Source organism: Charadrius vociferus, unplaced genomic scaffold, assembly GCF_000708025.1.
Source record: "Charadrius vociferus isolate BGI_N301 unplaced genomic scaffold, ASM70802v2 scaffold114, whole genome shotgun sequence".
NCBI lineage: Eukaryota > Metazoa > Chordata > Aves > Charadriiformes > Charadriidae > Charadrius > Charadrius vociferus.
Window position 1 is genome coordinate 786498 of NW_009647949.1, and position 26640 is coordinate 813137.

Sequence of the window (26640 nt, forward strand, 5' to 3'; positions counted from 1 at the left end):
GACTTCATAAGAAATTGCCTCATTGTCTCATATAACACATGTAAGAAATTCCTTCTGCAGCTTTAATGATGGAGTGGGAAGCTAAACCCCATAGGAGTTCCTCCCTCTATTTACCAGAAAGGCAAGATATGGGCTCCAGTGATGAAGTGTTCCATTAATATTAGTGCTAGAGGAAATAAAGTGACTTAATTGTAAACTAACGACCTCATCCTAACAACGAAATTCTAAACAGAAAAGGCAAGAAAAAAACCCTACTTTCAGCCATGCTGCCAACTCATAAATTAAGCAGATGACATTGGGATATAATTATACTAATTAGTACCGATGCCATGCAAACACTATTTATGGATATGCATTCACCCTATTTCTAACCCTAGAGCCTAAATCTGAAATAGTAGCTCAATCAAAGCACACTTTTGAAATTCAATGTTATTGTTTATGCCATTGTGAATCTAATTTAATCAATACCATATTCTCATTAAATGCAAGGTCTCTAAAAGATGTTCCTTTCACAGGCCTCACAAATGAACTCTATTGGATTCATCTCATTACATTATTGCTCTGGGCTTAACTATGCATCATTAACAGAAACAATATACAAGTTAAGTATGAGGCTCTATAGATCACCTTAAAATGACAAAGTCACAGATGATTATGGTCATAAGTGATTGGACTGATAAAAGCTGGTATCTGCAGTGACTGTCAGATGCTCATTGGCTCTTTCACATTAAAAAGGATATCTGAGTTCCTGGTCACCTTTGTAGTGCCAAAAAGGAAAATAACAGAGATGGGCTGCCTGTTTCCCAGATGCTATACTGCATGGCTTGAATATTTTTTTGTTTCCTGTTACCACTAGAGAACTCTGAGAATGCCATTTCTTAGCCTGAATTTACCCTACAGCTTTTCATGTTCCAGTCACAAAGAAAGGATTGTAGCACTATGGTGCAGTGGGTTTTAAGTGGTGGACACAAGGTATCTTTATCACAATAACCTGAAGAGATCAGCCAGGTCTTTATCTTGAACTACTAGAAGGAAAAGTAGACTTATTTCTTCTCTTACTCCTTCCTAATTAATACCAAGATGCATATTGTACACATGAAGAGCGTACCAGCATTATTTAGCTTGGTGGGCTGCCTCCCTATTTTTTCTTGCTTTTAGATATGACCGTACATTTGTATTCTCCATACCTACTACTGCTCTCTGTTCGTCTGTGTGCTGTGCAAGACAGAGTAGCACATACGTGACACACATGGGCCTGTGGGGTTTGCATTTGAAATAACCGCACGCAAAAAAAGCAGCCAATAAAATTTTTCATTCATTTTGTTATGGCATTAAGAGACATCATTAAAGCTAGCACTGCCTTGCCAGCATCCATTCGCTTAAGTTCACACTTAGTTGCAAACCTCTAGCAACTTCATTGACTTCACCAGGTTTGGGGTTTTTTGTTTGGTTTTTGGGTTGTTCCACCCCCCACCCCCTTCTTTTTCTTTCTCTAGAACTGGCCAACAAGGTCTATGATTGTCATTTAATTGTTTACTGGAAACATATATATGTATAGAGAAAAAGAGAGCGAGCACAGAAAACAGCAGAAAACGCTTCCTGGTAAAAATTCTTTTCTTGATATTTCTGCCGACCATTTCCACGTAGAGTTCTTCACTGATTGTAATTGCTAGAAAATTGCATGTTTTTCCTTGTCCCTTTGGACAAATGGGCTGAAATTAGTGGTTGCACAGATCTGCAGCTGACTCATTACAACATAAAGCAGCCGACTGTGGGGATTGGGGTTTTTTTTGGATCTGTTATTTTAGGATGGAAATTGCTGAGTTGGCAGGCAGTCTGACCATATAAATCAAACAGTAACGGCATACTTTTAAAATGACACGGTGCATAATCAATTTAATATGTGATGTTTGAGGGAAAATAGCTTTATTGGGGAAGTACTGCTAATAAAAATTCAACCTATGGTACCTCTTAGGTCACTAAGGGCAAAGCCACGGGCCAGTATTTATAACACCAGACAACTGTCTCTTTCTTAACCAGCTTGTCTTTCTTTGGATTGCTTCTGGATGAACAATAGCACCTAATAGGATTGATAGACATAACAGAAAGAGACCACTGGTATCTAATGGACTTACTGCTTTCACCAGCACTTGGGGAGGAACATGAATATTATTAGAGAGCAAAACCAGCATAGATAGTTCTGCTGTGACTCTTTCTTGAAGACCTTTACTCCACTTTGCAACAAGAAGTCACGAACACCTCCATAGCATCATCCCCCAAGTCTTCTGGTTCCAAGGCAGCTTTTTGATTAATGCCTTAAGGAAAAGCAGAAAGCCCGGAGGGAATGTGCATTGTTCCCTTCTCCCTGTCGTGGAGTGACAGGAACTGCAATATCTCTTTCTGGAGGCATACTAAGGAGGACTTGAAGGGAAGGCCCTGTTCATGAAGTCAAGGTGTCATAAGGAACAGCAATGGTCAATTCAAGTCTTTGACATGTTCACAATATTTTATGTGCAGGGAAAAGTTCAAGTATAATTTTCATACAGAATACTCTAGTGCAGAATTTACATAAATGTTCTTAGGGTGGCCCCTTCAGGAGGCTGGGGTAGGGGATGGTTGGAACCAATGCACTGCAATATAGTGCACAATTGTGTCAGTTATGGATGCCAAGACACTTTCTGAGGATAGGAATTTTCAGATGGAAAGGTATAAAGATAAAGGGACCAGGCCAGGGGATTGCATAATGGGACCCACAGTTCTTTCATTGCCATTACCTAGAATGGTTCACATCCAGTAGGGTTCACAGAGCTCCCGTTACGTGTCTCGCTGTCTGGCCCTGTATTCAATACCTGATTAATGGAATTGCTTATCCTCATGTTGTAAATAGGAAAGCAAAAATCTGCTCATATATAAATGGGATATATGTTTTCTATTCAGTTATTTCATAGGTCTTGACAACACCTCCCTGCAGGTATTTAAAAGACATGTAAACATAGCGCTTGGGGACATAGTTCAGTGGTGGACTTGGTAGTGTTAGGTTAATGGCTGGACTCAATGATCTTAAGGGTCTTTTCCAACCTAAATGATTCTATGATTCTATAAATGGAATAATAAAACCAAAATATTATTTTTCAAGTATGACTGAAATTGGCAAGGGCGTCTAAAATTTGCCAAAGATACAGATCAGAGAATTAACACATGGTAAAAATTTTTGTTCAGCAAACGTTTTTTGAAAACAGAACTGATCAATTTAGAATTACAGAGGACTAACCCTTTTGTTTTCTATTAATCATGGAGAACACAGGAACAGATGTAAGACAACATAAAATTGGCTTCTCATCATGGACAGACCAAGGTGGTCTTCAGTGCATCCTACTTGGGTTTTGACATCAGAATCATAAAAATGGAGCAGATTAGATACAACCTATTTCTTGAATTCAAATATTGGAGCATAAAAACAAGCCCAAAACCCTTCAGTCATCAATGTATTTGACTAAAATGCTGCAAAGGTTTAGGGGAGGGGGAGAGGGAAGAAAAATAAAAGCGGCGCAGATTCCCAAATTAAAATGGGACATTAAAATGCCCGAATTAAAAGGGACAAAAATAAAATGGATAGATTTTGAATTTAAAAATATCTCTGGAGTGGTTTATTTATTTCTAACACTGCTTTAACAGCAGCAGATAAACATTCAAATATGTGGAGGTAATTATTGGGAGTCTTCTGGAAAAGCAAAAGATACTGGGAAAAACAAAGAAACAAGAAACCAATAACCCATTTAGCTTGAATAACTTCTTTTAAACTAACACCTGCTGTAAAAAAATAAAAATGAAAAATCCTCACTTCTAAGCAAATGAAAGTCCTCCTGAGAATCAACTATTTGCTTTCATTCTCCAGAGAGTCTCATAAAAAGTCACAAAATATGTTTTAAAGAGGGAAAAAGTTTCCTTCTAAAATATAATTCCCACTTTGGCATTCATTTTTAGTGCAGGTAATGGACATGAAACAAATTGAATGTTTAGAAAATTACTTCTAAAAATGAAGTGCTTGTGCACCATTTTCTACTTTGTTTTTTGCATTAACAACACTATTCTCTGGTAACCAGAGGCAAAATACTTTTAATATAAGGGGCTTCATTCATACTTTAAAACTAAAAGGAAGATTTAAGGGAAGATTTCCCAAATGCTGTAGGAATACCGCTCTGACTGATTTAATGAAAAAAGTATAGTTAGTAGCCTTTAGAATGGTTTGATGATATAACCCCTCAAGAGGATGTGATTATTGATATACCACTGATATGCGGGAAAACAGCTGTCACTGCACACAAATTCTAAGACTGTACAAGAGCTACTAATTTCTCTAATTCTTTTTCCTGCACTCCACATGATTGGTTTTTAAAGACATATTATCTTGTCATAGCAGTTGTTTTGCAAGGTCTAATGCTACTGAGAATACATACCATGAAAAAAACTGAATTGGTAAACTGAATAAACTTTAAGAATCCAATGCATGCATATCTTGTTCTTAGAACTGGTTTGATCTTGGTTATTTCAAATCAAAACTTCAGAAGACAGAGTAAGCAGTACCTGTTGATCAACATTTGCTGACTCTATGAAGTGCAGTGGAAATTACTACGCGTTTGTCACAAACCTGACACTCCAGTTCTAGGACTGTAATTAAACCTGTTATTTCAATTACACTTGCTCAGTGCATCAGCTCAGTTTCTGCCCAATCTGCAGGACCAGACATGTATGTGTGTATGCAAGAAAGCAGCTGGCTCTTGCTCACCTAGGTGGAGAACATTTTTCTCTGAGTTCAAAGGAGAAACTCAGGCAAATCATACCCGTTGTACCTGCTTTTAGATGAGATTTCTCCCCCTACCAAACTATTGTACTGATGATAGATGCAGAATTCTTATTTGCTACAGCTGTAACTCAACATTCATGGATTTTTTCAAAACCTCTTAACTGCGTTCTCGGGATTTCTGTATTCAGTAGGACCAGTTTTACAGTAAGTGAGTGTATATATACCAATCCGTGTATTCAGCCATTTGCACCTATTGCAGAGGGAAGATTAGCAACTATAATGTTGCATGAATACCTCTAGTGGATCCTCTTGATTTTCATATGTTTACAGCTACAATTACTATTACTTTTTAGACTCACATCCTCTGTATTTCTTGTTCTGGGAGGATGACTTTTCCAAAATTCAAACATTTTGGAGAAGTATGAAAACCTAAACGTCATTTTCAAAATTTCTACCATTTCTTCAAAAGAGTTTTTATCCCCCAATACCTAGGCAAGAGAAGAGACAGATTTGGTATCAAAATATTACTTAATAAGCATTAAGATACAACTTTCAGTTTTCTGGTGAAAAAAAGATTTTGTCTTTTCTAAACCTCAGATTGCACAGATACATAGCGATGCAGTACGCAGGCCAACCGCACGGCAAAATGTTTTGCAAAGCTGCACTGGTGAAAATGCCCAGTGTGGTGTTTTCTCATCAAGCAGACTCAAGTAACAGAGCTCAGAAGGTGCTCCGGGGAAGGAGCCTCTGTCATAAGCTCAGTATGGTGTGCGATATGTCTTCCTCGAGGCTTTTCCCAGACACACTAAGGACTGCAAATCTTCCACTCTTCCTTGAAAAATGAGTTTTAAAAGATCTGAAAGGAATGTATCCAGGCAGTTTAAAAGATGTGTTTGGCTGAGATGAGACTGTCTGGACCAGTGATTTCAAGGGGGAAGAGGTAGGGGAAGAGGGCAAGGAAAGAAAAAGTTCTCAGGGTCCCTCCTCTTTCTTCTCCAAGAGCCTCAGATTGTGGCTGGCTGTAAGAGGAAGGCATTTCCTGACTTCAGTCTATAAATTCAGAGAATCAAAAAATCCACATAAACTGAAAAGTGTAACCCAGCTGGATATATACCCCGATTTCTTAGGCCCTGAAGGAAATGGTAGGAGGTAGCTCTCCCTCCTTTTTTTCATCACTATTGGTATAAATATGGATAAGGGAAAAAAGCTGGGGGACGGGGGGAGTGGGAGAGGGGAGTAAGGGGTGGGAAAGGAAAACTGAAGTTATTCTTGCATGCACCACGGAGCACATACAATCTTTGTAAGTCAGGAATTATATTGTCATGGCAAACATCCCAGCATCAGACAGGGGACTTACAGTATTAGGGGAAAAAAGCCGTAAAAACTTGACCAAAACTGATGTGCGAAAATCCACCAAGGTTAACTAGTTCATCTTCTCAGTCAAAGAACTGATGTCTTCCTTGTGCTTTTTGATTTTGTGAAACAAAACAAGTCCAAATCATTACACTTACTTAAACAGAATGAAGATGATGTGGGTTTTAAATACTTTAAAGTATTTACTTTAAAGTATTGTTAACTAATAAATTTCTGATATATGTTGTGATACAGCAATCTGAGCCAATATTTTTGCTCTCCAAAAACCCCCAACAGACCACACCTAAAAATTTACAAATTAAACAACAACAACAAAGTGATTAAGAAATCTAAAAGCACTGGCTATGGGGAAAAAGAAAAAAAAAACCCAAACGTATTTTCAGCTATGCTTTGAAATTAGATGGTGAACAGATGCTTCAGAAAGATAAAGGAGGGCTCCTTTCAGGCAGCACAAGTTTTAGGCAGCCTTTGGTAGGACCAAAAGGCCTCTGATGCTAGATGAGAGAGGTGAGATCAGACAAAAGCTGTGCGAAAGCAAGGCGACTTTGAAAATGAGGCCTTGCAGGAGAAAGAGAAATCTTTTGAGAGAGTTGCCACACATCTGTCCTGTTTATGTAGAACCACCTGCTTCCTACTACCACCTCCTACAACTGCTAGCAAAGGAGTAGATGTCTTTGTCTCCCTCTGACAGAGAGCTTAACTATCCAGTGTTTACATCATCTCTACCCTGAAAGCTGCCTGTGCTCCACAGCTTCACAGGAATCATATTAGAAAGGCCCTTTTTCCGTCAGTCACATGTGACAAAAGCTTTCCAAAATGCCAAGCCATGCAGCATACATCTCGCTGCAGCACGGGCGGGGAACACCACACATCAGCTTCCAGAGCATGTGTGCACGGCTCCTCTCTGCTTGACCGGTGCTCAGGCTATGAACATCTGCTTGAAATTTTTGCATGCTGCATCCAAAGTCTAAAATTTAAATACAGCTTTCTAGATGTTTGAAAACTAAATGAAACTGCCAGAAAGACTGTAAAGATGAAAAAAGCCTATACCCTCTTGAACTGATGACAATTCCTTCTCTTACTTTCCATTATACCATTACACTGCAAATAATGAACTTTATTGCTAGAAGATAACCAACGGCAAAGAAATGCTAAGAAGAAGCAACTTGAGCCTATTCAGCTGTTTGCAGGAGGTGGATTTTGTAATTATTTCAGAGCAAAAAATCCCCTTTATTAGCATATTAATCTTGTTGAACAGTATTAAACTTTTTCACATCATTTTAGTGTTCTATTCCTTTATCAATCATTCAATTATAACACAGTGAGATTATTGGAATTTAATCTAGGCACTTAATACAAGGTTTCTTTTCTCTTCCTTTCCTTTCAGACAGGGAATTTAGAAGACTTTGGGCCGCATGCTATACAAATCAATGCATTTGCACAACCCAGATTATACTGTAGTCTAGTCAACGTAACAGGTTTTCACCTCGTGTCCTGAGCCCACAGGACCCAGACTTCTTAACCATGGTCCAGGGAAAGGGACTACTAAAGCGGATTTTTCTGCATTTTTGCATGGATTTGAAGGGACTACTTTCAAGAGCAGAATCGAGTCAACTGCAAATTTTTTCAATAAACAGATCCTATCTTTTATAAAGATTTTAATTTCCCAACAAAGCTGATTGCAAAAGTTTGTATTCTCTGTGGCAGTATTTGTTGTTGTTGTTGTTGTTTTGAAGGATTAGTAGTTTTAGACGAAAAAACCTGGCAAACAAGGAGCAAAATAGGAGGGAAAGGGTCAGAAAACAAAAAAGAGATGCGATTCATTTGTTATTTAATTATTTTTAGTTTGTGAATTTATGAGGCTTCCCAGGATTTAGGCTTCCCATCCTATTTTGAGAATGAAAAACGTGTTGCAGTACTGTAAATTCTAACTACATTAGAGGATTACTTCTCTACCATGACCAGTCAGAAAAAATCCTTTCTAAGTTCAGAAAGCTCTAAGGGTTTGCCTGTGTCGCAGCAACCCATAAATGCAAACCTTGCCTTATTTTGTGGTACTGGCAAGAGGATCAGCCCTTCTGATTCCCCCTCTTTACTGAGTATTTCTCTCCCAGTGGTTTTTGGAAGGACCCCTCGGGGACCACACTGCCGGATTCTCCTTCCATTTCCCAAGGGAACCCTAAGCCTTGGCTTTGCTTCCGTCCTTTGCTTTGGCAAACATTTTAAGCACGCTATCACATCTTTCAAATAAAGATGCCAACCACGCCTAAGGGTGGCCAGATGTGAGATGTTAAATGTGGCTGAAGCGTTATAAAGGGCTGGGCAAGATTTAATGCAAGCTGTGACTTCACTCATTAAGCCGACAGCGAGGAGCGACCAGTATGTGTGGTGACAGAGTGGTTCTGTCACCCTTGGCTTTGACTTTGTAACAGAACAATTTGGAGAGCAATTCTAAATGAAGGCCAAAGGCAGGGTACGTCTAAGGAGGCAGAGATACTATTCTGATTTACAGATAAGAAGAACAGCATGACATCTTGTTCTCTGCTTGAGTTTCAAATGAAACACATCACTGTAGGGGGATGGGTGCTTAGATGAAATTTCACCTCTGCTTCTCTGAAAATAATACAAATAGACCTGGAAACTGATAAGAAGGCAGTTCTTTCTTTTTTGCTTTGTGTGGCATAATAAAAGGTCTCACAGAATTCCTGATAAGGTAAAGATTTACAGGAGAGAGGGGGATAGCACTGAAGATAGCACAGAAATTCAGCATCTGCGTGGGATTACAGCTCTGCTTTGTGCAGGGATTGCTGTTAAACAGTTAAAAAAAGGCACATGCAAGTGACAGTATGTCTTCTCACAGAGAAATGTCTGCTGCAGCTAGAAGAAATTAACTGACTTATCCCAGCACTTGCTTGCATGTCAATGTCTAACTTTTTAATCACAACCACCCTGCGTAATATGGAAATTAAGAACAGCATCATTTTCCAGTAATTACCAGAAACATACACATTTTCCAACAGGGTGACATTATGTCATGAATTCCCTTGTCAAGAGGAAAAAAAGACAAAACATATCATACTTGTTTGAGAAGGCAAAGTGATAGATTTGTCATGAGGGTAATCATCTATAAAAAAAAAAAATCCACTATTATCAACTTCCTGAATTTCTGAAAAGGGATTCATTTTCTGCCTGAGCTAATAATGAACATTTTTCTTCTATTCATCATCTTCAGTTATTTTCTCTCTTGAGATTCATTTATCACTAACTACTGAACCCAAGAAATAAAAAATAGGCAACATCCCCTTTTGAAGTAATGGCCTAGAAGACTATTAAATCAAGAGGCAAAAGATGGATTTCAAAGATATACATTAGAAATTCTTGTAACAGCTGCAGGTTTTTCACAGGGGATCTGCACCGCCGATTAACTAAAGGTATTGGGGAAAGTAAGTTCATCCTGTGACAGCAGAAAGTGGTGAACAGTAAATTGCTCAGTTGGTTTTTTTTGTTAGTTTTTTTTTCAGATAAAACTCACAATAAAAGGAATGAAGTTGCAGAAATAATGAGATCAATGGCACTATAAAGTACAATTCACATTGCAGGAATTAGTCTAAGATGATAGTTCAAGCGCATTTTAAATGTAAAATAGCCCACATTAAAGCAGATTGTACAGATGCTTGAAGCTTTGCAAACCCTTCTGCCTGTGCCCAACTCCCAGCCGGTCAGAGCCTCCCTTGGGGCACTGATTGACTGGTTTGCACTCTCGAGATATGGAGTGACAGCCACACTGAGGGGAATGGCCCCAAATGCTTTTCCTATGGTACAGTCGGGCCTGAGGCTCCCCTGAGGATCTCAGAGTCCCAGTGTTGCTGAGCTTTCCTTGCTGCTGGCATCTCTGCTCTTTGGCAGAGCTAAGAAATGGGGCATTTCTGGAGGAGAAAGGAGGAAGACACAAGATTTGCACTTTAATTCTGCTCATGTAAGATTCTGCTGTTGCATTGTCTTGTTATCCCTACCTTGTATTTTCCAACAAAATGAGCCCTCATATCATCAGCCTGTGGAAACACAGGAAAGAAGATCCCTTACAGATAGGAGATGGAAGGAGCAGGACTTTCTTCTTTACTTTTGTGTAGGATGCACAGATGACCTCCCCAAATTCCCTCTTACCTCATCCCTTGCTCAACCTTTTCTGGCACACCAGGTAAAAACCATATGAACAATCACTGTTGGAGGTGCTTGCCTGATGCTAATGGACACACTTTCGCAAGGTTATTGCGTAAGCACGTTCACATCACTCACTTGAGTCCTGGCAAAGGTCTCTGGGCAAATCAACGAGTGTAACTTCCAGGAGGAGATTTCTGAGACGTGTGCTTCAGCAACTCCAGGACACTAGGATTCACATCAAGGTACAGGTTTCTGACAGTAATTGGTTCCATACTTTCCATGCTGTCTCACTGGGATGCTGTCCAAACAGAGCTTCTTGCTCAAACTTGCTATGTGAAAGCAAGTGTATGGGATTTGAGAGATTACTCTCTCAGATTCCAGCTTGTTGGTCTGAAGCCAAAATGCAGACAACACCTATGAAGTCCCAAAGCTAAGCAATTTTAGTATGCAAGGCTACCTCTGTGCAGGAGAGGCTCAATGTCACCGGCTTGCAAAGCTGGTAGCAAAGCACAGACCTTCTGCAACGTATTTCTACAGCGTTTCCAAAGCCATGGGGCAGCAGGAAGGGATGGGTGTAAATTCAGTCTCCGCATTTGGACAGTGTGACAATATGCTTTTAGTTTTTAAGAAGCCAACAGTCCATATGGACGTTCCCTTGGTTAAGCGAATACAGTGGCTTTCCTCTGCAGACAAAGCTCGTGGATTCCCTGCTTAGGAAGCAGAGACAGCTTTCAATAGCAAATTCTCATCTCAGTGTTGTATGAACTGAGAGAAGGACTGGAGGAGGAGCAGAGGCTTCAACATCTGGTATTAATGGCATCAAATCATGTCACAGGTCAGCAAAACAATTCTATTCACTAGGTGATTTCTTGACACTGATTGCTCTAACACAGAGTTGCCAACAAGCCCAGTTATCCCTAGGCAGCACCCGAGAAGTAAATACTCACAGCTGTTTCTAGAATTTTGCATAGTGGTATTGAAATGGATTCTCTGCTTAACATAGCAGACAGCTAGCAAGAACAAAGCATGAAATGAAATTCCATCTATCCCTTGAATTTGTTTATGCAACCCATTGTTACTGCTCACAGAACAGCTTTGGCAGCCAAAGGCCACGACAAAACGTAGCCTTAGTTTATACAGAGCAATTTTTCCCATCTGCCATTTTTGTTGTCAGTTCTTTTATATTGATTTCTCTCCATGCAGTTCCAAGTTTAACCCGGGCACAGCTGCATTGATCCAAGAAAGCTGGAGTAATTTGTCTCTTCTAGTGAAGCAGAAATGGGGCAGGAGACAGTACCTATCACCATTTTTCTGGTAGGAATATGTTAGAAGCTCTTTCCTGTAGCACTGATGTAGATTAAGCCTGCACTTATGGCTTTTCATACAAATATTTCTGGTAATTCCATTTTATCTCTGGCAAGCGAGATGAAATTCACACTGAGGAGCATGTTCTCAAGTAACGCCTTCCTTCACGTGGGAATGAGCTGACTCAGCACATGAATTATGGAATCACAACTATGCGGTGCCATATCACAGCCCTTAGATTTATAAGGCAGATTTTTCATTAACTGTAAGCAGCATTGCTAAGGCCCTACAATAAAGGGATTTGACCTGCATCTACCTGGAGCCCCCTTTATTTATTTCTTGAACTGGCCCATGGGATATACCCTACAGGTCGTTCTCAGTGGTCACAAGTGCCTATTCATTTCTGTGGGGTCCCTGCTTCAAAACTCTTCTGGTCACTGCACAGTCATGAAAGAGAAATTTTAAGTGGCCAGTGTAATCATGGCAAAAGAGCATCTATCGCACGTGATGAGAGGAGCAGAGGCTGTTGACCTCAGTAAAGCAGAGGCTGAGATGGAGAACTGCTCACACCAAGCAGCAGGAAGAAAACTAGTTAAGTTAAAAACATCTCTCTCTACGATGACCACAAAGGCAGCCAAATTAAAGGGTTGTTGAAGCACTGAGGTTCGTGGCTGTCAGCCTAACTACCAGCAAGGCTCAGAAGGTTCCTCTCAGTCCTTCTGTTTCTGTCTGTAGCTGTAGCCCTGACATGAAAAATTCCCATTGGCACAGCAGTACTACAGCTACATTTAAAAAAATAAAGTGTACAGGATAGACATCATTATATGCTGTCAAAGAATTAATCTGTCTTAATTTTAAGACTTTTCAATGAGAAGTCTCCACCGTAACAGTAAATGCTGTTAGAAAGTGTGGTCACTTCTATTCATAGCCACCTTTCAATGCCCTCTGACGTCAGATGAAATCCAGTGAGTTTTACTAACCAGCAAAGCTTTATGACAGATAAAGCGTCAACTGCAAGAAACCTGCAATTCTTTTTTGCTAATAAGCATTGTTAGATTATTGTGTGACAGGAAGAATATGTCTGGGGAATACCCCCTCTGAATATTTCATCCTCCCTGGAATATTCTTTTGCAAGATAAGTCATAATAAATATAATGTGCCAATTGTCTAACCTATGGGGAAAGAGCAGGTACACAAACAACTCGGTGCAAATCCGAGAAAACCTGCTGACGGGCACAGACATGGTTTAAATGCCATTTCCAATCACAGCACTATAGGTGAAGGCCAGGCATGTAGCCCAATTGTGTAATATCTGGAAATTGTCCGCTCGCTGTTGACAGGAATGACTGACAATGGCAAGTTACCTCTCACAACGCCTGATGCAAAAATTCAGGAATTATCAAAATGGCCAGCAGAAAACCGCAGAAAAAAAAAAAAAAAAAAAAAAAAAAGAGGCTCAAACAGGCAACTGATAGGAGCCCAAAATGACTGACACTAGCTGAGAAATGCAAAATGTATCCTTGTAATACAGAATTCCAAACCTTAAGCATGCCATCAATGAAGGGCGTGAAGTGACCCACATTTTAAAGGTCTAAAGACTACCTGGTTTATTCTTCCAACTAGAAACTTCTAATTTATTAAAAGAAGTCAACTGATTTTTCTTTGAAAGGGGTTAAGAGCGTGACTCACATTTTCATTTTGCTGAGCACCCAACCAGAACGTCCTTCCCTTCTCCCATTTGGCTAGCCGTCACTGGACACAGCTTCTCTATCTGCTCCCAAACTCCCAAACCAAGCTGTCAAAGCTCTCCCCATTAGCTAAGCATATAAGAAAAACGCTCTGACAGTTTCCAAGAGGAGAACGATAGACAGGATGTTGAGTGGTAAATGAGGATATTTGGAATACATCTGTGGACATATACTTTGTCATTCACTACTCAGCGCATCTCCAGCTCTGAGGAATGGATTCTCTTACGCAGCAGCAGCTGTTATTGTTTGGATTGTAAATAGTCATGAGCCATATGGTGTGGCAGAAGAAAAAAACTTCACACTTTCTCACATGGACAAATATTATTATTGCAAAGCACAAACACATCAATATATGTGTCTTTTCTCTGGGGAAGCATATAGCCTTCAACCTGATTCTAAAAAAATTATCGCCTAGCAGAGGAGCAGGTTACTTGTAAATATTAGGTTTGGATTTTTAGGATTTGGATGACTTAACAGAAAACAAAAGCAGGTATGCAGTAGATACAGTGCTTTCAGTTCCATAGATGGGACGAAAAGAAACACAAAATACGAATTGAGGTAGTAAAATGGGAGTGAAAATTAGGAGGAAGGGAGAAAAGGACATTTTGTATGCAACTACTACGGAACAATACATTTCAGTATCTTTTGCCATTGACAACCTAACTACATAAAAGGCAGTGGGACCGTGGTATATCATGCAAATGGATCAGCAGTTTCTTCACGCATGTGAATTTGAACTTTCCACCTGGTCAGTGATGTGTAAAGCACTTCAGACATTGCTGGATTGTATGCAGACAAGAGCAGGCCTCTCAAAAACAGTGGGACCTCTGCTTGGCAAAGGAAGCTGGCTACAATCAGCGTTTCCAGAACTTGAACAATGAGAAGATGCAGCCCACTCCCTTGCTGCGCCTGAAAAATTCAGGCTTTCACTGCCTCTACAGCTGACCTGTTGAATTCAGAAGAAAGCTTGCTTTCTTTTTAAACCATGATTTCTTCAGTGTTCATGTTGTAATCCTACTAGTTCTTTTATTTATGTTATCACTAAACCACTTTTTAGCTTACTTTTTTACTTTAAGCACTTTGATTAAAGAAAATGTTATCACTCTTTCCATTGTATGGGGAAGCTGGCAACACACACAGTTAACTTACAGTTTTGCAGACCCAAGTTTCTGAACTACATCCCAAAAAACTTAGCAGAGTAACACTGCACTTGACAATAGCAAACACTGGCACATCCCATTCCTGTGGTTACACAGACCCCATGAACCCGTGACTTGGTGATTAACAGTTCTTCTGTTATGCTCTCCTTCCCTCAGCCCGTTTCAAACACTGCATTGACACCAACTGGCACACCACAGCAGTTCTGAATTTATATGAAGAAAACCTCCTTTACTGAGAGATCTTTTTGGTGACTAGCTGCACCCCAAAGTAAGTGATCCAGCAGAAGGAAAGGACGGCAGGGCACTGCTGAGCCCGCCAGAGTGATACCCAGGCTGAGGATGCTGGCAGCCACAAAGGAAAGTCAAGAGACCTTCCACTTTCATCCGCCCTTGTTGAGAGTCACAGTTCAAACCTGACCCGTAGATACAAAAAGAGGCAGTAAATCAGCGTCTAACAGGAACCGAGGAAAAAAACCAAAACAATCTTTCCACAGAATTTGGTTGCCCTGCATCAAACAGCCATTTTGCTCTAATGACCTCCCTCTGACTCCCCAGTTTTCAATGTACGATGACTATAGGATTAAACACTTTTCTACCACTGTTACACGTTCTATCCCGACATCATTAGCCACATTCTGGTTATCATACTTCTTTACCAAAACTCAAAACTGGAACTGAAGTAAGCAAAATGTCTGTGATGAGGAGAATGGGTCCACTACTGTATCTGAAGCATTAGCATGCCTCAAAGTGTTTTCTTCTTTTTCTTTTTGACAGGGGATATTGCTCAATGCAATGATCCAATACGACTGGCTATCCTGACTGACTCTCACCAAGCTGGCTAGATAACCCCATCGTCAAGACACACGGGGAACCATCTCGCCAGCTTCCAGCACTGAGACACTCTGCAGGAGTGACTTGAGAATCCCCTCCAGATCTCAGCTCAGCGCAGCAGTGTTACTGCAAACTACACTAACAATGCAGACACCGGCGTATCTTCTTTGTGACAGTCAGCTGGCATCTTCCACAGGAAAGCAATGCATTTGCTGTTTTATTTTGAAATTATGACCGATATTTCCTGGTACCTTTCTTTTAAAATCCTTCCTGAAAAGTACAGTGTTTGCTCAACCATAGCCCCATTTTTCAAAAAATAATTTCTGCTCCTTTGGACATTTTAAATTATTAAGCTGTGTTCAACTGCAAAAAACAATGAGGAAGACTGCATTGCCCTACAAGCAACACTCTGTGACAGGAAAACATTAGGAAACATGGATGCTTACTTGAAAATTTGATTTCAAGAAGAGGGAAATTGCATAGACAGAATTTTTCATTGAATCTCTTCATGAAGTGTTTATAAAACTGAGCTCTGAGGGCAGGGCTCTGCTCTTGACAGAGAGCTCACCTGAGAAGAGACTACAGTCAGGTGAAGATGGAAGTGCTACTGTTCTGGGAGAAAGGCAGTAAAAAAACCCAGGTCACTAAAAAAAAAAAAAAAAAAGAAAAAAAAAAAGAGAGACAGAACAAACCGGGCTGCTCTCAGTTTTCATTTTAGGAAATATTTAATACAGTTAGCAAATCATGAAAGAGAAATATTCCCATAGCCATTACTGGACACAAGCTGTCCTGAAATAACTAAATTGTGAAGGTAACTTCCATGCAAGGGAACACACTCAATATATATATGTTCAGACAACTACAGAGCTTGTCTTTACCCACAACACTCTTGGATCACAACCAGATTGCAGAATCACGGCCTAAAGGTTCAACAGAACAAACATTTCCACTTGCAAACCTGCTGTCACAAGCTAGCAACATTTGTACAAATCATATATACAAGACAGCAAAATGAAGAACTTCATAGCTTGGAAACTTGAAGTAAATTATATGGAAAAAGATTAACATAACTCCTACATGTCTAAAATGCAGGTTGTGTGAGTATTGCTGTGTTTTCAGCAGTTGGACAGCCAAACAGTTACTTTAGTTGCCTTTTTTATTTTTTAAAAAAAAGGAAATACAAATAGGTCCTCGCAAATTTGAACATGCTTTATATTAATTATTCTCTCCCAACTGAAGTGCTGCCTATGGAAGAAGGACCTCGAGACGGGTGAAACGGTGTCAAAGACTAAACACAGCAATAAAGTAAAAATCATAGCAGCCCTGTGAAGGAGACAAAAATTACTGATATTTTAAAAATGTGGAAACTGAAAGATTTGTGGGGGGGATACCTTACTACATGAATAAAGTACAATTCACTTGGTAAACAAGTGTAGTAAAATTGGTTGTACGGTGGCTTCCTTAAACTCATCTAAGGCTGCCTGTGGCAGTGCCTGAGACGATGAGCCAGACATACTGATTATACGCTTTACCAGCTAGATCACGCTGCCTCTCTCCCTCAGAAAAAAAGTGTTCCTTAAGTTACTTTAGAAAACCTCCTGTTGATTTTTCTCTTTTCATCAGGCTAATATGAATGCCCTGATTACCATCAGCAACAAGAGAAAGCACAATAAAGTTTACTTGTCCTAACCTGCAGCTATGCATATGGTTACCTCCCTATACTTAAGCAGCATTATTTGTCTGGCCTTTTTACTCTTATGGGCAAAACTTGGACCTAAAAAACCCACCCTCTCTCTTTGGATAAAATTGATAATTCAATGACTGAAGTATTACTTGTATTCTGATGACAAAAAAAGAGAAAAAAGAAACAAAAGAAAATGGCTACTTACAGAACATAGAGAATACAGTTAATACAGAGAATGCAGTTTCCAGAAAGAGAACAATGATAATTAGTCATTTAAAGAGTTCTCACCCATCTGAAATAAAATTATGTTTTGATTTTATTTTTCCTTTTTTAAAGTAAAAAATAAAACCTCTTTAAATATCTAGATAGCAATACCACAAATGATTTTGAAAATCTAGGTTACTATTATGTTAAAAGCAGTTGCTTAGACAAATTGCGTCTATTTAATGAGCTTACATGTTTCCCTTTCAGAAGTCAGACGAACTAACTGTGAATCAGATTTGTATCTCAATATTAAAAGAGAATTCACATTTCACTTTCCCGTGGAACACGACAGCAAGCATGCCTGTTACTGTCTCACCCCTTCTTTAATCAATATGTTATGTTTTCCACTTAATAAAAACCATATAGCCCTGCAGTCAGAATACCAAAATCACTTCCATCTTGGTTTTCAGAAACTGCTGAATAAAACTCGGAACAAAAATAATCCCTCCTTCCCCACTCACAGGGTTTACTCACCATCACTTTATTCCAAAACTCAGCTTCACTTGAAAAATGATCCATAACAATGAAATTATTTCTTCCTTGTTAAAAGTATCGCTCCAATCATTTAAATTACTGAACAAAGAAAAGGAAACATTGTGCTCCACAGAGCACTCTAAACACGCACTGTTGTTTTTGCTGATGCAATGAGGCTTCTAAGCAAACGAGTTTGCAAGCAAGCTGGGTAGTGGCATTTTCCTTATGATTCAAAAGTGAAGTATGCCTCAGCTAACTGAATGCTTGCACAATGTATAATAAAGGAACTCAGGGATTCATACATGTCTCTAACATAATCATTTGTAAAACTTCAACTCGTATTACCATCTATAACTCTGCCACACCTCAAAAATGACGTGCCAGATAGAAACTTTTACTGGGCGCTATGTGCAGCCAAGAGAAAGATAGCTTCCAGCCAGAGCCTTGTATTTAAAAGTCTCTGAAGTGTAAGTCCCTAAGGTGTATGAAGTTACATTCTGTGTATGGAACGTAACTGTGGATTCCTGCTTGCTACGTATAGAAATATCATAAAGTTCATCATAAGCTACACGCTAAAAACATCTAGTTTGCCACAATGTGTTACTGGATTAATACACAAAACTACTGTGATAGGAAGAAGTTAAAAAACATATTTAAATGTGCTTATAATTGCCACTTTTTAACGATTAAAAAACCCGCAAAAGTCCAAGAAAAGCACAGAAGAATTTGCGGTGCATTTTTTGAGAAATGGGGATAACAAGATCCAGGGACAATCTAAATGCTGCCTTTTCTTTTCCATAGACACGCAGACCTCTGTGCCCCAAGAAGAGAAGCTGAGTAGTTTAGTAATAACTCTGCAGTAGGTTGAAAAAGGAGGAAATACATAACAACCTAATGACCGTCTGCTAGTTGGGAGACTGCGGTGCAAGATTTGTCATTTACTTCATCTGCCTATCTTCAAAGCTTTTGGTCAGCTGCCTTCACAGGTAAACCTTGTGAAGGTTGAAAATCTTTCAAGTCCCAGACTAAAAACACCACTCCAAGCAAAGCAATGCTGTTGCAGGCCTTTAATTGACCATCAAGCCCTCACCAGATTCATCAGATAACCTTTTGCTTTTTCTGACACATTGAGGTCTGAAGTAGTATTCATTCTACACCTCTTGATGCTTCCTAATGAGTTGGGACCACTGCAGGTGCTGCAGCCCTTGCTGGCTTTTGCTGAGACGATCTACATGAATATTGTCCACAGCACCAAGTGTTAATATTTAAAAGCTTTTGTTTTCTGCCAAGCTTCTCTCTTTAACATCCTCCTATCTTTAACACCTTCCTCTGATGCCCTTGCTGTGCTTGTGGGCTCTTCTTGTAACTGTGAGAAGCGGACGGGCAAAACCAAGCAAGAAGGTGGACGGTAGTGGTTCCTGGGGAAACCCCAGCAGCCTCTGCTGGGGCCGGGCTGCCGGAGCAGGGGGACACAGCTGGGCCCATCTGTCTGGGGGCTGGTGAGTGCCCACAGCCGGAGGGACCCCTCAACAGCCCGGGGGTGAAACACCTACCTGGCAGTTTTCACTGGGTAAGATAGTAGTAATGCCATTGCCCCGTTAAATCATTTAAAACATAGGAAAAGCCTTCCACCTTCTTACAGGTTTAGATATTCTACCTATATATATATAAAATACCTAATAATATAATGTACACATAACAGCATATTACGTACACTATTTTAGCCTGATCCACTTACGCATTTTCAGACAGCATTTAATTAGATTAGTGGGACAAAAAAAAAAAGGAAAATAAAAATGCCATGCTTTCACCCAAGAGAGTCACCCAGGCTAGTAAAACATCCTTACTGGATTCTGACTGCACACTTTGGCCTGGGATATACTTGCACTGTTTAACACACGGATCAACATTTACAATCCAATGATCTGATTTCAGATTTCCTCAGTCTGTGCCATCCCCAAACAATGTGAGATAAATTTAGATGCACCTTTAATCAGCACTTATTCCCAGTTAATCACTTCAGTGTTCTACTTGTACAAACAAAATGAAATAAAACAGGATGCTGATCATCCTGTATCTGTCCAGAAATAAATACTTACAAAGGATGTTGTTCGGCAATAAATCCATTATTAGTTCTTTTCAAGCTCTTTGATTTGCAAAAAACTAGCAAACTGTTCCTTATCGGCATGTATGTTTTTCCTGCTTTGTTCTGTGAGTCCTGCAACTTGGCAAATGGATACAATTCTTCTGGCATTTTGTGGAACACAGACATCTTTGTCCCATGCAAAAGATCCTGAACCCTCTGGGCTTTCCAATTAGAACCAGGATGTCGCCAGTACTTTATCTGTTGTTCTGAACCATGCACATTGAACCCAGTGGGTTGGAAATATGTCCTGTCAGTGAGGTCCACTGTAAGCACTAAGGAATTTTTGTAGATCTGTTACTTTACCATGATAATGTCACTTTATTTTACTTAGCCATTTTATTTTAATGAGCATTTGAATTTGTGTTACGAAATATAATTTACACGGAAAATTACATCATCTTAGATTTGCTATTTCAAAAACTAGAAAACAATTTTGACAGAAATACTGTGGTGAAAAACTGTGGTGAAGATGCTAAGTGACTGAATTCTTGGTTTTGAACAAATATTTGGAGGAGGACGGTGAAAAAGAAGAGAAAAGGGCGAGTGACGGCAGCTTGTGCATTACTGGATCCTATAAGCAGCAGCTTGGGATAGAGATGGCAAGGAAAACCACAGAGGTGAAATGGCACACAGTAGAAAGCAACTTTAAAAGCCTACTTTTTTCTTTTTTCTCCCTTGATTCTCGTGCTACACAGCATAAAATCTTCCATCAGGATCATAATAAACATCTATCAAAGATCTTTCTCTGCTACTTTAACAGAAGGCCAAATAATTCAGAGACCAGTTGAAGTTCAATTACGTTTTTCTGCAATAAGCCAGAAAAAGGTGAAAAGTAAATCACCTTTACGTACCCTTCCTGAAGTTCTTTTATATTGATCCCCCCAGAAAACATGTTCTGAACATGTCCATCATTCAGCTCCGTTCTTCTGCCTGTACTAGGCAGACCCCCGCACAACTTTGTATTTTAATTTCAATACCTATGTAAATCGCTCCATGTAAAAATCATGCACTTGTAATAATGTCTTATAAATATTATTCCTTAGCACTTCAGCACACTTCACCTGCTTTGATTTGTGAGAAAGATTGCCAAGGTTGGGTTTCTGTAGCAATCTCAAGTAGATTCTGGTTTTAATGACTTATTTCTGAACCAGACCTTGGTACCACAGTTACATACTAATGGGGCATCTCTTCTCTCTCAGAAGTGCAGCAATTCACCCCAGCGAGGGGTTGTCTTTACCTACTGGTGTATTGCTGCAGATTTCTCTTATCCTGTGGGTGATTAGGACAACCCACTGTGACACTACTGTACCAAATATGACGTGCATATGTGTCTTTGTCCCAAAATTTAAAGTACAATATTTCCAGCATCTTCACTCCAATCTGACAAGACCGAGGAAGATTTCACTTCTGGTTTAGTGGGTGAGGTCTGGTTTTTGCAGCATGAAATAAAGTTGCAGATCAACTTTTATTGACTGACAAAGTCCTGCAGTGGCACAGAAGTCCATCAGCCTGAATGTTAGGATCTAAAGTGAAATTTTTCTAACTGCTGATGCAAGTATATGCATTGGTTAATATGACAGTTAATCATTCGGGACTTCACTAAAAGCAAATTACGTGGTCTTGGAAGACAAGGAGCTAACTTGGCAGCAGAGGTCTCTGTCCCCTGCAGCTCTTTGGAAAAAAACCCCGATCATCAACAAAACTACTTTTATCTGCTCCACAAGTATTAACAAAACTGAGATTATTACTGTAGAAAACATCCTGTATCCTATTCCTACACCACTGTGGCCTCTGAACCTGCTCACTCAAGTTGTGATCAAGTACGGCTTTTAAACTGGTGGCAACTGGCACCACAAATATTTCTAGATTCAGTCAAGCTGAATACTGACTTAAAAAAACTTAGAAACACCTTATTGCATGTACCAACCCAACCATGCTTATGTCCTGGGCACAGGCTCTGCCTCCAGAGGACAGGGCAACACCTAACACTGTCTCTAAAAACATCTGGACAAGAGCTTTGCCATATGTGTGTGACCTGCCAGCATCTTGCTTCCTACTTGCAGCTGCCTATTTTATGCCTGCTGATCATACCCCCCGAACAGGGCTTGATGAACTTATGTTGCAGGATGTGGCATCGGTACTGTGATATTCTTGCTCTTAATGGCCTTCAGCAACTTTCAAGCTAAGGAGCACTGGGTACCAGGAGTCTGATATGAATTAGCAGCATCAGAAAACTGGCACACTCCTCCTCCCGCTTTCTGCATGAATGAGGTCAAAGCCTTATCTGCAGCAATGCAGGATGCGTCTCATTACGTGATGCAGAGGGGAATGTGGGGCACACTGTGGCCGCCACTTCACTCAGGTTTGTAAGAAGTGTCACTTCATAGAAGAGATTACAGATTTGGAAATTTATATAAAATGGCTGAACATTTCCAACGTATGCTTTAGGGGAACTATAACATAAATACAGAATATTGCACAGTAAGAAGTGAAAGCACAACCGAAAGATTCATAACCTGCACTAGTAATTTAATAATCAAGCCCTTATAAAATAACATCTAACATCAGCTGACACCGGGAGCTGACGGTACCTCCCCAATCAGTGATAAATAATGCATCCATAACAATTGCCTCTCACTTGATTATGCTAATGTAGTTGATACTAGATGCAATTCAAAGATTATTGAAGTCAATGAGTGTTCTTCATTAATGCCAATGGAATTTGGATCAGATTCATCAAGTTAAAATATAAGAGAGGAGCTAGAAGTGTGGTAGAGGCATAAGCAGCAATGGTGGTTCTAGACCTTGGATATTAAAAATTTCTGTATGCTTTCTATGTACCATGGTAGAAGATCCTTGAAAATAGTTGTTCTGGATTATTTGTGACAAAGGTAAGTGATCAAACACAACCCTGCTATAAATCCCCACTGTTATCTGTGCATATGGTCTCCTTTTGACATTCCAAAGTACCCTTTGGGTCATGAAATACCAAGAGAGTTGAATGCTAAGTAAACTCTCCATACTGGATTAAATTTTACAGTTGAGATTCTCATTACATGAAATAGTAACAGTTCTAACTACAAAGTCTGAGGGGTGAGAGGAATTCTTTTTCCTGTTTATTACAGAGCAGTAAATGAGGATACAACAGAAAGGACTCTGATAATTGATAAAATAGAGGAAATGGGGCAGAAAGGTCTCTAACTTCTCTAACAGTGACTCTGAATGCAAATTATATAGTAAATTAGTAAATCTGGACATAGCTGTACTAAAAGAACCTTACATTTTACCGTTTGACTTTGCCTGTTATGCTACAGAGATTTGTAAGGATCAGGACAAAATTTGGATAGGAAAAACTTTATCATCCCTTTACTGCTTTTTCTTCAGTCCTTGTTTTTATTCATTTAAAACACTGGAAGAACATGGAGAGTTCAGAGAGGTTGGGACACTAAGTGAGGACAGTAAAGTTCATGACAGATTTGGGAATTCCAAACAGAGGTCAGCACCTTCACCCTTTGGGAACCTCTACACAAGAGTTCAGCATCAACAAGTACCAAAACTTTGTCACATTCCCAGATACTTCTGCCAAAATGGAGGATCAAGGAAATGCTGCTTTTAGTTTTTTAACTACTTATGCTTTTTTCCCCTCTCCTTTCTCCTCCTTGCAGGAACAATGCTGCCTTTTGAAATCAGGGTGCCGACAGGAAGACTTCCCATTGTTCTTTTCCTCTTTATAGATCCCGTAGCAGAAAACCCTGGTATGAATAAAAACCTGCAGTAGCAGGTGTCCTTTCATTGCCAAAAGGAAGCTGGGACATCAAGATCAACTGCTATGGGAGGTGTGAGAAATAGTTAAGAAATACTGCAAGCAGAAGAGCACAAAGGCATTCCCCTGGATCAGATCTACAGTCTGTGGAGCTGCGAGTTAGAGGTAGCATATGGTGTGGCTCTCCATCTGGAGCCACTCTAACTCAAGACATTTATCTGTGCAGGCACATCCCATGCACAGATCATGACACTTAAAGACACTAACACAAGCAAAGCAAGGGTTTGCATGGAACAAAAGAGTGCACAGTAAAATATTAACTGTTTTAAAAATGCATTTTTAGCTACTTTCCAAGGAAATGGCTCAATATTTCTTCCTTAGCAGAGTTCACCAGCTTGGACAGACTGACAACAGCAATTTTAACCTTAGATAAAGACCAAAGCAAAGCAAAACAAATCAAAACAAAACACACACCCCCCTCCCATCTCCTCTGGAAAATATTTGATGCCTGCTAGCTGCCTTACTTTCATCTGACCCATGTTTTGTGTACTTAGGTTGTTGACCATTTACACTTTGTTGTACATTGCAGACAAAGTACACAGAGTGCTGCTACTCTTCAGGGGGAAGAGAAAACCATGAGGCAGCTCTGCTACCTCTGTAGAAGCGATGCCAGCAATCTCTGTGAAAACTGGGTTTGTGCTTACATGAATTTCTTATATAGCACGTTATCCTACAATTTGCCCATGCTGGAAGGTAGGACACAAAAGCCACTGATGCTTTTTGTTCAGTCAGGCCTACCCAGAAATGAACATTGTGTGTTTTTTGGAAACAACACAGAGAAGGTTCACACTGATTTTAGAAAAAGTTACCATCTCATTCACCAAAAAAGATGGAGAGAAGAAAAAATCATCTTACTCTGAACTTTCCAGTGGCTCTGTAATGACGTTGTTTATGTCACCAACTTCCTACACAACTTTCTTACCCATTAATAGGAGGCTGCTACCAATTATTACAGCTACTATCCTAACTCCTAGAAACTAAAATAGTTCTCAGTCAACAGATCTTGACTGGAAACAAAACGAAGTTCATTTTTCTTATATAAAGTCCCCCAGTAAACAATGCTGCTCTTCTCTCCTGTTTAGACTTGCAAACAGAGATTTTTAAGCATCATTTTTTCATGCAGCACCATTTTCTTTCCGTCTATGGCAGACAGACCCTATGTTCAACTTAACGTAGCAACCCAACAGCATGGGAAAAACATTTCTAGCACAAGCTAGATTGCAGCAAATACTGACATGATTACCTGTCAAAAATAAGCCAGAATTATATAAAGTATATAAATAATCAGCAAGATATTTATCAAACTCCTTGACAGTACTATATGGAGGATGTCAGGCTTTGATAGTTGATGGGAAAAAAATGTCCAAGGCTAGAAGTCAGCATAGTCCCAACCTGGCTCTTAGCAAAAGCGGTGGTTGCCTCCCCATCCCTCCCCCAGCACACAGCTTTAACAGAACAATTTAGCAGTATTGGTGGTCAGTCTTATTACTGATTATCTATATATAATATCCACAGATGCTTTGATAACTAAAAATGGCACACAAAAACCCCCAAACTCCCATTACTGTCAATTAATTAACACAATTTTCCTAACTTGGAGCTTTCTCAAAGGTATATAACCATAGCTTTCTTTTTAAAGCTTCAGCTCCTGCAATCGTGTTATTTATGAGAAGCTCAGTTTTCAGGAAGAGTATCATCATGTTTTAAGTACTCAGGGTCACAGAGAAAGGACATAAAGTCTGATGCCTAAAAGATACAAATGTAATAAGGTAAATAAAACTGTTTTTTACAATATCTTGCATTAGCAATGGGGAAATCAAAATTTCTTAGCATCAATGGATCTTTCTGCATTTTGTTTATATCCGCAGTTCAATATCATAAAACACAATGGACTCAGTTGCCTCATCTATTTCTGTCCAGAATATCATAAACAACACACAATTTCCTCTCTTCCAATGTGCTCAGTTCCACTGATTTCAGAAAGGTAGTGTGGCATAGCAGGAAAGCACACAATGAAACAACTTTGCTGTGCTATAAACAGACTACTAATCTTGCAATGGTTAATACCAACATATAATGCAAACGCTAGCAACTTTACAGTAGTGATTTTGGATATGAAGTGACTGTAAATGGCAAATAAATCTGTAGTTTCAAATCTAGGCCTTGAAAAAAGCCAAAGGCATAAATTAATTTGAGTGAACAGATATCAGATAATTCGAGAGAACAGACGGAATGGCTAGATTATTTAAGCCACATCATCATCCTTATCAGAAGTATTTTGGTTTTGGAAAAAAACCCTGCAAGAAATATTGTGATTATTAAGTCAAGACAAAATACCAGCTCTTTCCTCTCTATCATGTTTAAGTTGTGATCTTGTACATAAGCAAGCTATGCTTTCCCATCTTTGGCCCATTTAAGTGGTCCTATTGTTTTCTTCCTTTTTCCTTCATTTTGTTGTGATTTTCGGGGGTGCAGAGGGGGGAAGAGGCTGTTTGGCACGGACTTTTCCAGCAGACACGGGGTATTCCCTTCAGCAAACGTTTACTTCTTTTGAAATACAAAACCAAATGACAAGGCCGATTCCTCCCCTGACACTGATGTTGCGGGAGCCCCCAGAAGCCCCCGATCCCAGCCCCAAGCAGGCAGCTGGCTGCTCCAGGTGGCCCGGAGACCCCCAAACACCTCCCTGCTGCAGCCAGCGGCCCCTGGGAGCTGCAGGGGGGGACTGTGCCGGGAATAACGCTGTGGGCTGGGGGCTTCCCCTCCCAGGATAATTAATAACGAAGACGCCAACCCCGTCGCCACCCCACAGCCCTACTGTTTAAACCCAAGGGACGTTCTGTAGCTTTACACCTCCCTCCCCACC